The sequence below is a fragment of the Bos mutus genome, chromosome 24, assembly GCF_027580195.1.
Source record: "Bos mutus isolate GX-2022 chromosome 24, NWIPB_WYAK_1.1, whole genome shotgun sequence".
NCBI lineage: Eukaryota > Metazoa > Chordata > Mammalia > Artiodactyla > Bovidae > Bos > Bos mutus.
In genome coordinates, this window is record NC_091640.1 from 43,696,386 (window position 1) to 43,709,362 (window position 12,977).

Here is a 12,977-nt window from a genome sequence, read left to right on the forward strand (position 1 = left end):
CTTCATCAAACTACTCAAGACATCTTGCAAATACTTACCTTGTTAATCTCATTAAGAAGAGGGGAAGTAACCCATCATCTGAGTTTCACAAGATTGAACAGTGAGCCGGGCTGTGTGCCCAAGGCCCGCGGAGCATGGGCCACCACAAGAAGAAAACCTCGTGTGCTGCCAATTCTGTCATTAAGCTTCACAGAAGCCACAGTCCAGAGCCCATTATTCTCAGCAAAACTGTTTAATTTTAGATACAATGTTGTTGGCTTTCTGTTTGCCAGTGCCTCCAAGGGAAGACTACTGTTGCTCCCAGGGGCTGTGGACCTGAGTGTTTAAATGCAGCGTGGGTGGGGCCAAGTCTGGGTGGACCTGGGGCTTTGGGGCTGAGTCCAAATTAGTGGCCGTTTCTGAAAATATCAGCTCTAGCTTCAAGCTGAACAGTGTCCCCACATGGGTGGTCTGGGGAAGACTGAGGACAGAGGACCGAGTTTGATTTCCCAACTGGGGAAACATTTTTATAAACTGCCTTTCCTCTTCTGTCCCTGAGGCGAAGCATGTTCTCCTGAGTGCTGCCAGCACCAGGGTCACTCCAGTCCAGTCTAGGCGTGTTTATGGACAGTCGTGGGCCCCACGATAGACCCTGGGGCCCACAGGAGGCTGTTCTGAGGGCCTCTTTCCCACCAGAGCCACACAGTTGAACAGTATGTAAAAGCAGGGCAGCGTGTCCAAAACCATCTAAGAAGAGACACCTGTCCTCAACCCTCAGACCTGCAGTTTCACGGAAAGATCTGATGAGCTAGTTGGGAAAGCTGGGGGCCTGCCAGCTGTCTCCCCACCTTCTCTTCTGCAAGGAGCCCTCCACTCTCCCACCCCTCACGCTCCTCTCCTGAACTCTTCTGGCATTCCCACATCCCTCCCAGATTCCGGAACTTCCCTGAGACAGGGAGACACCCAGGGTCTTGGAAGGGAATCTCTGTCAAATGAGCTGAGTGAAAGGACCGTTTACAGTGTGTGTAGTAAACCGTGGGGAAGCACAGGGCCTGGCAACAGGCACGCCTGCTGCAGCCCCAGGTCTGAGGGCTGAGCAGAGGGCGAGGTGACCCCACCCCCAGAAGGTGACCCCACGGGAGGAGCTGGGAGCGCACCCGTCCTCCACCTTCCTCCCTGATCTGCTCCGTGGGAAACGAGCAGGGCGGTTTGCAGAGGGGTCAGATGTGTGCCTTCGGCCAGACAGGCTGGCCTCCCAGCACTGCTGCTGCATCTCAGCCCGGTCTGGGGGCTCACTTGTCTTTTTCGGTGCCACTTTCACTCAGTGTGTCTGCCTCTCTCGCTTTCATCACACAGCAGGAGGCGGTTCTGTAGCAAGAATGCACTGCAGTCCTATAGCTTAACATCACAGAGGTCACCTGAGAGGTCTGCAGCTGGGGCCAGGGCGCTTTCTGCTCCTGAAGGACGTTTGGGGAGTGTTCATGCTTGAGCCACACAGCCTCCCAGGGTGCTCCCTTTGCACGTGTCTGAAATGCTTCTCTTAGTGCTACCTGTATTTGCCTGAGAGAAACAATTCCTACCAGAAAACACAGCCTACCTGTGCTATTCTTTACACTGAAGAACAATACGGTTTCCCAAACTTAAGGACACAGGGAACTACTAGGGAAAGCCTGGCTCTGGCGTGGGCATCTGTTAGTTGCTTTCAGTTTTGGCTTTTACCCCAAAAAGGGAAATGTAGGTTTTGGCTTTGCTTAACCCCATGGACGGAGGAGGCTGGTGGGCTGCAGTCCATGGTGTCTCTAAGAGTCAGACACGACTGAGCCACTTCACTTTCACTTTTCACTTTCATGCATTGGAGAAGAAAATGGCAACCCACTCCAGTGTTCTTGCCTGGAGAATCCCGGGGATGGCGGAGCCTGGTGGGCTGCCCCATGGGGTCGCACAGAGTTGGGCACGACTGAAGCAACTTAGCAGCAGCAGCAGAGCAAGTCCATGTGCTCAGGGCCAGTCACTATGGCTTTTAATAAAAAACCTCCCACAGATCCCAGGCCTCAGAGCTGGAAGGGGACCCAGAGGCCCTTTAGTTTAGAAAGGTTGATTTGCAGATAAGGAAACCAAGGCCAGGGGGAGGTGAAATGCTCTTCCAGAGTCCTTTGGTTAGGCCTCTGTCTTTCGTACCTAACACGTGTTTGATCAGAGGCCCAAATGTAAAATATCAAATAATATCAACTACTAAAAGTAAACTATACAGCTACCATTCCGCAATGCTGTTTGGAGGTCTGGCTCCTTCCAGACCCAGTTCCTGCTGGGGTTTTGTAACCCCTGTTCCCAGGGCTGCTGCCAGCCTCCGAGGGCTCCGAGCTGCTGCCCCCGGCATCTCACCTTTGCCTCAGCCTGTCGGTCAGGCCTGAGCCAAACTCTCCTGCTCTGCCAGGAGCAGAAGGCGCACAGAGAGGCCTCACCCCACCAGCACAAGGCTCCTGTTTCAGGACACAAAGCTTGGGAAGAGCAGAATGAAAGCAGGAAAGCTCAGTTCATCAGCCAAGCTGCACTGTTTACTTACTCGTTTGTTGAGAGCCTCCTATATGTACCTGGCAGTGTTGCTGGTGCCGGCAGTTCACGATGAATACACACAGTGGCCCCCTTCGTGGAGTTTCTGCTCCAGGGCTGGTTGTCTTTACCCGGAAGACTCCGCTGTCTCTCCCTCCTGCCTGACACCACTTGGGGTGGGAGTGGCCCTCAGGGTATACTCCTTTATGTTACACTCTCTGCAGCTGGACCCGTGGCCTCCTACGTTTCTTTTATTTTCGGTGAGTCAGAGAAAAATAGACAATCTCCTTGAACAACTAATAAAAATCTGCCTAAGAAAACCCCTCTGCTTGGTTCTGTCAAGCATGACCTGGAAATGTGTCCAGGATTCGGGGATCTGGCCACCTGAGTCTCCCAATCCCTCTAGTTGGTCCTGAAGCTTCAAGAACCTCAGCTGTAGAGCTGCTTAATCCCACCTGTCTCCTCCATGTGCCCCTCCCAGGCCTGGGCTTCTCATTAAGTAACCAAGGGAACCACTGAAGTGCTTCCCAGAGAAGAAAAATTACTCTCAGCAAGTGCAAGGGAGAAAAAAGAAAGAAATTGTAAAATTTCTTACTTTTAGAAACATGCTGTTCGTGTATTTTTGAAAATGGCTATCAAGGTAGATATCAAATTGCATAGTATTTAGACATTCCTGAATATAAGTGATGGGGCTTCCCAGGTGGCACTAGTGGTAAAGAATCCACCTGCTAATGCAGGATATGCAAGAGACATGGGTTCAGCCCCTGGGTTGGGAAGATCCCACGGCAGAGGGCATGGCAACCCACTCTAGTATTCTTGCCTAGAGAATCCCATAAGTAATATAATCATTTTTAAATGACAAAGGAGCCTGGCGGGCTATAGTCCATAGGATTACGAAGAATTGGACACAACTGAAGCGACTTATCATGCACGCATACATGTTCCTTACATATGTGTGCAGTTACTGGACAACCTAGGATCTCTGAGGTAATGAGATGGTGTCTTAGATCAGTGGCATATTTCTTCCAAGGCGTGATGAGTGTGGTGGCACACCCCATGGGAGTGTTTGCAGTTTGCTGTCATTACTCGTGTCCTGAGAGAAGTGAACATCAGGGGACACAGTATGATTTTCACAGGAGGTGACTGGGAAGGAGGCTGAACGGGTGTGGAGAGAAGGATCTGAAAGAAGGGCCACCAGCAAGGAGCAGCCAGCAGCAGTACATATGGTTTGCTTATGTTTGTACTCAAGACACACATCTGAGTGTGCATAGTACACACACGGGGTGTGGTGAAAGATATGACAGGCAGAAAGAGGGGTGCACTGAAATACTGGGGGGTGTTGCAGAGGATGGAAAGGGCCACCAGGGAGAGGAAGTGTTAGGGGAAGCACACTGATTGAAACCGCCCACCCTGGCCAGGCACCATAGTAACCATTTGCATGAGTTGTTTTAGGACAGAAGGTCCTGGTAAGGAACAGGGAACTAATAAGCCTCCACCAACCAGAAGAGTTCGGGAAAGGTCAAAAGGAGACACCACCTGTCCAATCACCTCCCAGAATCCTCCTCTCTGGCATCCATCTTGGCTGAGTGATGCGTGCGCCACCAGGAAAGACTCTGAATTAGAATGATTGGTCAAAGACCACCCGGAAACTAATCCCATCACCATAAAACCCGAGACTTCGAGCCACACGGCAGAGCTGTTCTCCTGGGTTCCCTTACCCTACTGCTCTCCACTCGGGTGCCCTTTCCCAATAAAATCTCTTGCTTTGTCAGCACATGTGTCTCCTCAGACAATTCATTTCTGAGTGTTAGACAAGAGCCCAGTTTCGGGCCCTGGAAGGGGTCCCCCTTCCTGCAACAGAAGGAGCAGGGACAGAACACAGCCCTGGATCACACGGAGAGCCCAGTGGCCCTGAACTGCACACCTTGGGCCAAGGGTTGAGGCTGGAAAGAGTTTGGATGGCAAAAGTGGTCACTGAAACACTTGATGAGAGAGTGTGGTGATTCTTCTTGCATTTTAAAACAAAAACATAGCTAGCACCATTCCTGTCTTGTCACCCTACTTCACTGTAGTTTTCCTTGGTAACAGTGCGGTATAATACAGAGACTGGACCACAAAAACAAAAGTTGGCCTAACAGATCATCATATGAAAATGTTAAGTCTTCCTTAGTTTATGGCAGTGACAAAATTTCAAGAAGTGCAGCTTTCTACACACATTTCAGCACATCTGACATTTTGTGTTTCTCATCTGCGGGTCAAGATGGCTTTTTTCTCAAGGATCACCACACTTTGAAAGTGAAAACCAGAAACAAACTGGTTACTACTGTGAACACTTTTTGTACATAGTAGTTCAGGAAACATTTTGAAACCTTGACGTAGACCCAGATCTTCTTGGTTTTAAAAGTGCGGTGTCGTACTTTGGTACTGCAGCACCTGGCTGAGCTGAACTGTGTTCTGTTTATTGTGTGTTGCAGTTCAGAGTTTTTTCTAACAGAGAAAGCTACATGGAACTGAATGGGCAGAAGCAGGCAGGGCTGTCATGTTCTGAAGGTCATCTTGGCTCGTCTCTTCCACGTGGGGTCAGGTCCTCTTCCTGGTTGCTGGTCTTGCTCTCCTCCAGTGACCCAGGCACACAGTCAGGCTAGCTGTAGAAGCCAAGCTGGCCTCCCTGCCTGCTCCCTTTGGTGACCTGCCCTGGCAGCCTTCAGGAGGGCTGCTTGCGACTTCACTCCAATTTTTGACTCTCCTTCAGATGCCTACTTCTGCAGTTTTTTTCCTGCATTCTATAGTCTCTTTTTACAATGCATCTCTTATTTCATAATACTCCATGATACTCATAATGTCTTTTCATCTCTGATTTAAGAATTTGGTAGCTGAAAATGAGTGCTCACGTAACAGAAGCCTTAAAAAGGTAGCTTTGGGTCTGAGTGGTGGACAGAGAAAGTTTTCAAAGAGACTATTAAGGACAGGGAGGAAATTTTTATAAGAAAAATGGGAAAAGAAGACCCATGCTCTATGATGGTGGATCATTGGCTGAAACTGTGCATGTGTGCTAAGTCACTTCAGTCATGCCCCATTCTTTGTGACCCTATGGACTGTAGCCTTCCAGGCTCCTCTGCCCATGGGATTCTCCAGACAAGAATACTGGAGTGGGTTGCCATGCCCTTCTCTAGGGGATCTTCTTGACCCAGGAATCCAGCCTGGATCTCCTGCTGTGCCAGCGGATTTTTTACCACTAGCACCACCTGAAACTGTGAGCCTCAGCAGCAAGGAAGTTAGAGTAGATGGTGAATGAACTCATGGATGTGACTAAGGAGGAGTTTGAAAATGCTCATCAGCATTTTCCTTTCATCCAGCTCCTTTCAGGTGTTTGTTATAAAGTACGGGGACAGCTGGATGTGCAGAGGCAACTATTTAATTTTCAAGCAGAGTTTAGAGGAGCCAGGGTTTACTGTATTGGAAATAAAACAGTTTCTCGTGCTCAGATAGACAGGGAAGCCTGGTGTGCTGCAGTCCATGGGGTCGCAAAGAGTCGGACATGACTGCGCAACTGAACTGATACAAATTTAAAAAGAGGTTTCTTTTAAAATTCTGTGTTGCCATGATGATCCCTGGTTCCATCTGAAGTTAACTTTATTCAAACCTTGAGCTAACCAATGCATTTTTCTTATAGAAATGTTTGTCTTAAGCTATGTTAATGAACTATGTATTTACCCTAGACTCTGGCTTCAAGTAGGTTCTCGCTAAGACTCAGAATCGACTTGACAAACCAGTATGTTTTACTCATGCAAATGTTCTCATAAGCTATGTTAATAAGACTGTATTTGCTTGGAAACCTGCCTTTCTTTAAGATTCGTGTCTATCACTGTATGGCCTTGGACAACTCACCTGGTGCCAGTGTTACCTCAAAATGCATGTTGTGGGTGAGGGGCCTGGTGCCAGTCTCTGAGTTTTGAAACATTTTCTTTCTTTCTTTAGCAGACTGCTAGTAGCTATATCGGAGAAGGCAATGGCACCCCACTCCAGCACTCTTGCATGGAAAATCCCATGGACGGAGGAGCCTGGTGGGCCGCAGTCCATGGGGTCGCTAAGAGTCAGATATGACTGAGCGACTTCACTTTCACTTTTCACTTTCTTGCATTGGAGAAGGAAATGGCAACCCACTCCAGTGTTCTTGCCTGGAGAATCCCAGGGACAGGGGAGCCTGGTGGGCTGCAGTCTATGGGGTCGCACAGAGTCGGACATGACTGATGTGACTTAGCAGCAGCAGCAACAGCAGCTATATAACATCCGGCTAAAGACTAGCAGGGGGGTACTCTTTCTGCCCTCTTCTGATGTCTATGTCAGAAGCTTTCTCTGTCTCTTTTATACTTTAATAAAACTTGATTACACAAAAACTCTGAGCGATCAAGCCTCATCACTGGCCCTGGATCCGGAGGCCAAGAATCCCGGCATCTTTTGTGGTTTAGCAACAGTGTCTCATCATGTACCCTAAAGCTTGTAGTTATGAAATTTTCAATTATTTTTTTAATAGTAAAAGAAGGAATGAGGAGTAAATATGGGAACTAGCATAAATATTAATTGTCAATTGCGACCAAATGCAGGGACCATTCACCAAAAGTGTGGGGGAACTCTGGCCTTGGCAGCAGGCTGGCGACAGTGACAATGATGAACATTTGGTAAATTCTTTCATAGATGGAAAAGTTCCCAGGCTAGCTGCAGGTCTAGAGACCCTGGAGACTGGGGATAATAAGGGTGCTGCAGGAGGTGTAGTTATGCACAGTCTCCCTGTTTTCAGGTGCAGATGTGGTTAAAGAATCACTCACCAAACCAGCGCTCACTGGGATCTGTGTACCAGAGATTGTGCTTGGTGTCAGGGTGCAATTGTTCTCTGCCCTCAAGGGTTCACTGTCCAATGAGCTATAAATATATCAGTTTTTTCTATGCAGTAAGAATGATATTTAAATGTATATAAATATTTGATAAAACAAACGCCATGAACAGAAAATACTGATTGCTACCTGAATATTGTTTTTAGAGCTTGAGGATTGATTATCCTATTGTCATTAATCATCTTTTCTTACTCTATCTCCCTCCAGCCATGTAAGAGACTTTCTACTGAAATTTTCCTTTTTTCTTGTTTATTCTTCTTGTGTATTAAAATAATGGACAATTAATGCCCCAAGGTACTCCTTGTGTGTTTATGGGATGGCTTGAAGGAGGCAGTATGGAGTGTGGGGGCACGCATGATGGTGAATTTTGGGGTTTGGAGTGATGCTAATTGGTTTAAAAATATATTTGTGCAACTAAATATTCGTGAGAACTCGGACAGACTACTTCCTTCTCTAAGCCTCAGTGTTCTCACCTATAACATGGAAATGATAGTAATAGTCTTATTATTAAACAATAATAATAGATCTCCTAGGGATGTTGTGAGGAGTGAAGAAAATAGGTCATGTGATGGGTTTGCAATGGTGTCTGTTGTAAGCAACCCATGGGTGTTCACCCTTTTAAGTATATGAGCTGCCAAAGCGAGCACAGATGTTCACCCTTTTATATGTGCAAGAAAAATATAGGAGGCAACAAAGAGAACTTTGGTAAAATAGGGAAGTTTGGTGGAAAATTAAAATATTTTAAAAAGACAATTTACGATAAAAGATATAGTTTTAGAAACTATAGCATATTAAATCATGAAGTCTCTAGAAAAGTTCAACCATTTCATTTATAAGCTTCAAAGAACTTAGAGTGAGAAGCCCTCAGTCTTAGAGGTGGTGAGGGCAGAGCTAGAACTTAAGTGGTGCCCAGGTTCTAGATGACCGTCATTATCTCCCACCTGGTCTGTACTGCCAATTCTAAAGGGATGCAACACGGGACCATGAGATGAGAGGTTCCACTGCTGTGTACGGGCCTCCATGGTTCAGTACTGGGTGCTGTGGCTTGTTATTCTCTGCTTTACCATGGCTACTTTCTGATGGTTGGCCTGGAGAAGGAGAAGGCTCTGGAATGTGAGCTCTAGAACTGTAACATGTTACTTAGAAGGCAACTGAAATGTTGACAGATTTTCAGGAAGCATGTTTAGAGTAAGTTGTATCCATAGGTGATTATGTTTTCTGGAGACCCTCCATTCTAGTAATAGATAAATACTGTGCTAATGTGACCAGCCCTAAAAATCATGTCTCAGAGGCCTAGAGGTTTAGGGGAATGCGATATATTAAGATTATAATTATGTAGATACAATAAGTAACAGAAAGGTACCATATACTATAATCCTATGGCAATTTTAGGGAATTAGAATTCAATAAAAGTTAGGCTTCCCTGGTAGGTCAACTGGTAAAGAATCCACCTTCAATGCAGGAGACCTGGGTTCATTGGGTTGGGAAGACCCCCTGGAGAAGGATAGGCTACCCACTCCAGTATTCTTGCTTGGAGAATCCCCATGGACAGAGGAGCTTGGTGGGCTACAGTCCACGGGGACACAAAGAGTCAGACAGGACTGAGTGACTTAGCACAGTCTGTGTATCAATTATCTACTGATGCATAACAAACCACCCCCAAACTCAGTGCCTTAAAGCAATAAATATGTGTTGTGGAGGGGGCTTCCCAGGTGACACTAGTGGTGAAGAACCCGCCTGTCAATGCAGGAGACATAAGAGATGCAGGTTCTATCCCTGGGCTGGGAGGATTCCCTGGACGAGGGCTCGGCAAAAACCACTCCACTGTCCTTGCCTGGAGAATCCCATGGACAGAGGAGCCTGGCTGGCTACAGTTCATAGGGTCACGAAGAGTTGGACACGACTGAAACGACTTAGCTTACACGCATATGTCTATTCAATACCACATGTAATACACATTTATTTAATAATAAACTCTTAAATTGAAGAAAGTAGGGGAAACCACTAGATCATTCAGGTATGACCTAAATCAAATCCCTTATGATTATACAGTGGAAGTGAGAAATAGATTTAAGGGACTAGATCTGATAGAGTGCCTGATGAACTATGGAATGAGGTTCATGACACTGTACAGGAGACAGGGATCAAGATCATCCCCATGGAAAAGAAATGCAAAAAAGCAAAATGGCTGTCTGGGGAGGCCTTACAAATAGCTGTGAAAAGAAGAGAAGTGAAAAGCAAAGGAGAAAAGGAAAGATATAAGCATCTGAATGCAGAGTTCCAAAGAATAGCAAGAAGAGATAAGAAAGCCTTCTTCAGCAATCAATGCAAAGAAATAGAGGAAAACAACAAAATGGGAAAGACTATAGATCTCTTCAAGAAAATTAGAGATACTAAGGGAACATTTCATGCAAAGATGGGCTCGATAAAGGACAGAAATGGTATGGACCTAATAGAAGCAGAAGATATTAAGAAGAGATGGCAAGAATACACAGATGAACTGTACAAAAAGATCTTCATGACCCAGATAATCACGATGGTGTGACCACTGACCTAGAGCCAGACATCCTGGAATGTGAAGTCAAGTGGGCCTTAGAAAGCATCACTACGAACAAAGGTAGTGGAGGTGATGGAATTCCAGTTGAGCTATTCAAATCCTGGAAGATGATGCTGTGAAAGTGCTGCACTCAATATGCCAGCAAATTTGGAAAACTCAGCAGTGGCCACAGGACTGGAAAAGGACAGTTTTCATTCCAATCCCAAAGAAAGGCAATGCCAAAGAATGCTCAAACTACCACACAATTGCACTCATCTCACACGCTAGTAAAGTAATGCTCAAAATTCTCCAAGCCAGGCTTCAGCAATATGTGAACTGTGAACTTCCTGATGTTCAAGCTGGTTTTAGAAAAGGCAGAGGAACCAGAGATCAAATTGCCAACATCTGCTGGATCATGGAAAAAGCAAGAGAGTTCCAGAAAAACATCTATTTCTGCTTTATTGACTATGCCAAAGCCTTTGACTGTGTGGATCACAATAAACTGTGGAAAATTCTGAAAGAGATGGGAATACCAGACCACCTGATCTGCCTCTTGAGAAATTTGTATGCAGGTCAGGAAGCAACAGTTAGAACTGGACATGGAACAACAGATTGGTTCCAAATAGGAAAAAGAGTACGTCAAGGCTGTATATTGTCACCCTGCTTATTTAACTTCTGTGCAGAGTACCTCATGAGAAACACTGGGCTGAAAGAAGCACAAGCTGGAATCAAGATTGCCAGGAGAAATATCAATAACCTCAGATATGCAGATGACACTACCCTTATGGCAGAAAGTGAAGAGGAACTAAAAAACCTCTTGATGAAAGTGAAAGTGGAGAGTGAAAAAGTTGGCTTACAGCTCAACATTCAGAAAACGAAGATCATGGCATCTGGTCCCATCACTTCATGGGAAATAGATGGGGAAACAGTGGAAACAGTGTCAGACTTTATTTTTTTGGGCTCCAAAATCACTGCAGATGGTGACTGCAGCCATGAACTTAAAAGACGCTTAGTCCTTAGAAGGAAAGTTATGACCAACCTAGATAGCATATTCAAAAGCAGAGACATTACCTTGCCAACAAAGGTTAGTCTAGTCAAGGCTATGGTTTTTCCTGTGGTCACGTATGGATGTGAGAGTTGGACTGTGAAGAAGGCTGAGCGCCAAAGAATTGATGCTTTTGAACTGTGGTGTTGGAGAAGACTCTGGAGAGTCCCTTGGACTGCAAGGAGATCCAACCAGTCCATTCTGAAGGAGATCAGCCCTGGGATTTCTTGGAAGGAATGATGCTGAAGCTGAAACTCCAGTACTTTGGCCACCTCATGCGAAGAGTTGACTCCTTGGAAAAGACTCTGATGCTGGGAGGGATTGGGGACAGGAGGAGAAGGGGACAACAGAGGATGAGATGGCTGGATGGCATCACTGACTCAATGGATGTGAGTCTGGGTGAACTCTGGGAGTTAGTGATAGCCAGGGAGGCCTGGCATGCTGCGATTCATGGGATCACAAAGAGTCGGACACGACCTAGCGACTGAACTGAACTGAACTGAACTGAATGCACACTGCTGCTGCTGCTGCTAAGTCGATTCAGTCGTGTCCGACTCTGTGTGACCCCATAGACGGCAGCCCACCAGGCTCCCCTGTCCCTGGGATTCTCCAGGCAAGAACACTGGAGTAGGTTGCCATTTCCTTCTCCAGTGCGTGAAAGTGAAAAGTGAAAGTGAAGTCGCTCAGTCGTGTCCAACTCTTAGCAACCCCATGGACTGCAGCCCACCAGGCTCCTCCGTCCATGGGATTTTCCAGGCAAGAGTGCTGGAGTGGGGTGCCATTGCCTTCTCCAGAACTGAATGCACACAGAAGGTACTTAAAACACTTGTTGATTGAAAAATGAGTAATTCTTGTATCCTGAGATGGAGGGGAAGGCAATTTTCCCATTTTTAGGACTGCCTAGGTTGTACCTCCTAGAGGGGTATCCCTGAGGCCACTGTCCATGTCTAAGAGCCTTCTAGGACTGTTCTGTGGGGCTGTTCTGCTCCTGTGGTCTCCACGGTTTCTCCCCCATGATGCTTCCTCCGCTTTCTCAGGGACACTTTGGATGTGCGTAGCTGGAACACCTTACCTGTCTCCCAGCCTGACCCAAGTTTTTCCCTCTTCATTGTGTCTCCTTTGGAGGAACCATGTGAAATCTGGGACTTGAACTTGCAGCTGCTCTCCATCTGAGGAGGATGGGGTGGCCCTCTTGGCGGGCTGTCACACTGCAGGACAGCTCCAGCCTCCCTGTTTTGTCTTTGTTTTCCTTTCTTATTTTCCTCGCCTGTGATACCATCCCTTTTATTCCTAGTTTGCCTGGGAATGGATGTTAAATTTTGTCACAGGCTTTTTCTGTGTCAATTGAGTTGATCATATAGTTTTCCTTTTTAAGTTTATTAATATGGTGGATTATATCGATTGATTTTCAAACATAGGAGCAGCCTTGCCTTCCTGGAATAAACCTGAGTTGGTTATCTATCAAACCCGAATTGGGTAAATTGTGTTATCCTTTATGTACATTGTTGGACTCAGTTTTCTAATACTTTGATGAGGATTTTTGTGTCTGTGTTTATTTTGTTATGCTTTTCCTTATAATATTGCTCCCTGGTTTTGGTGTTAAAGTCATGTGAAAGTCACTCAGTCGTGTCCCACTTTTTGCGACCCCATGGACTATACAGTCCATGAAATTCTCCAAGCCAGAATACTGGAGTGGGTAGCCTTTGCCTTCTCCAGGGATCTTCCCAACTCAGGAATCAAATCAAGGTCTCCCACACTGCATACAGAGTCTTTACCAACTGAGCCACAAGGGAAACCCAAGAATACTGGAGGGGGTAGCTATATCATAAAATGAGTTATGAAGTATTTCTTCCTTTTTTATGTTCTGGAAAAGATTTGTGGAATTAATACTATTTCTACTTTCAGTGCTTTGCAGAATTCACAAACAGTATTTCTTTTGTTGGAAGATTCTCAACTATGAATTTAATTATTTAAT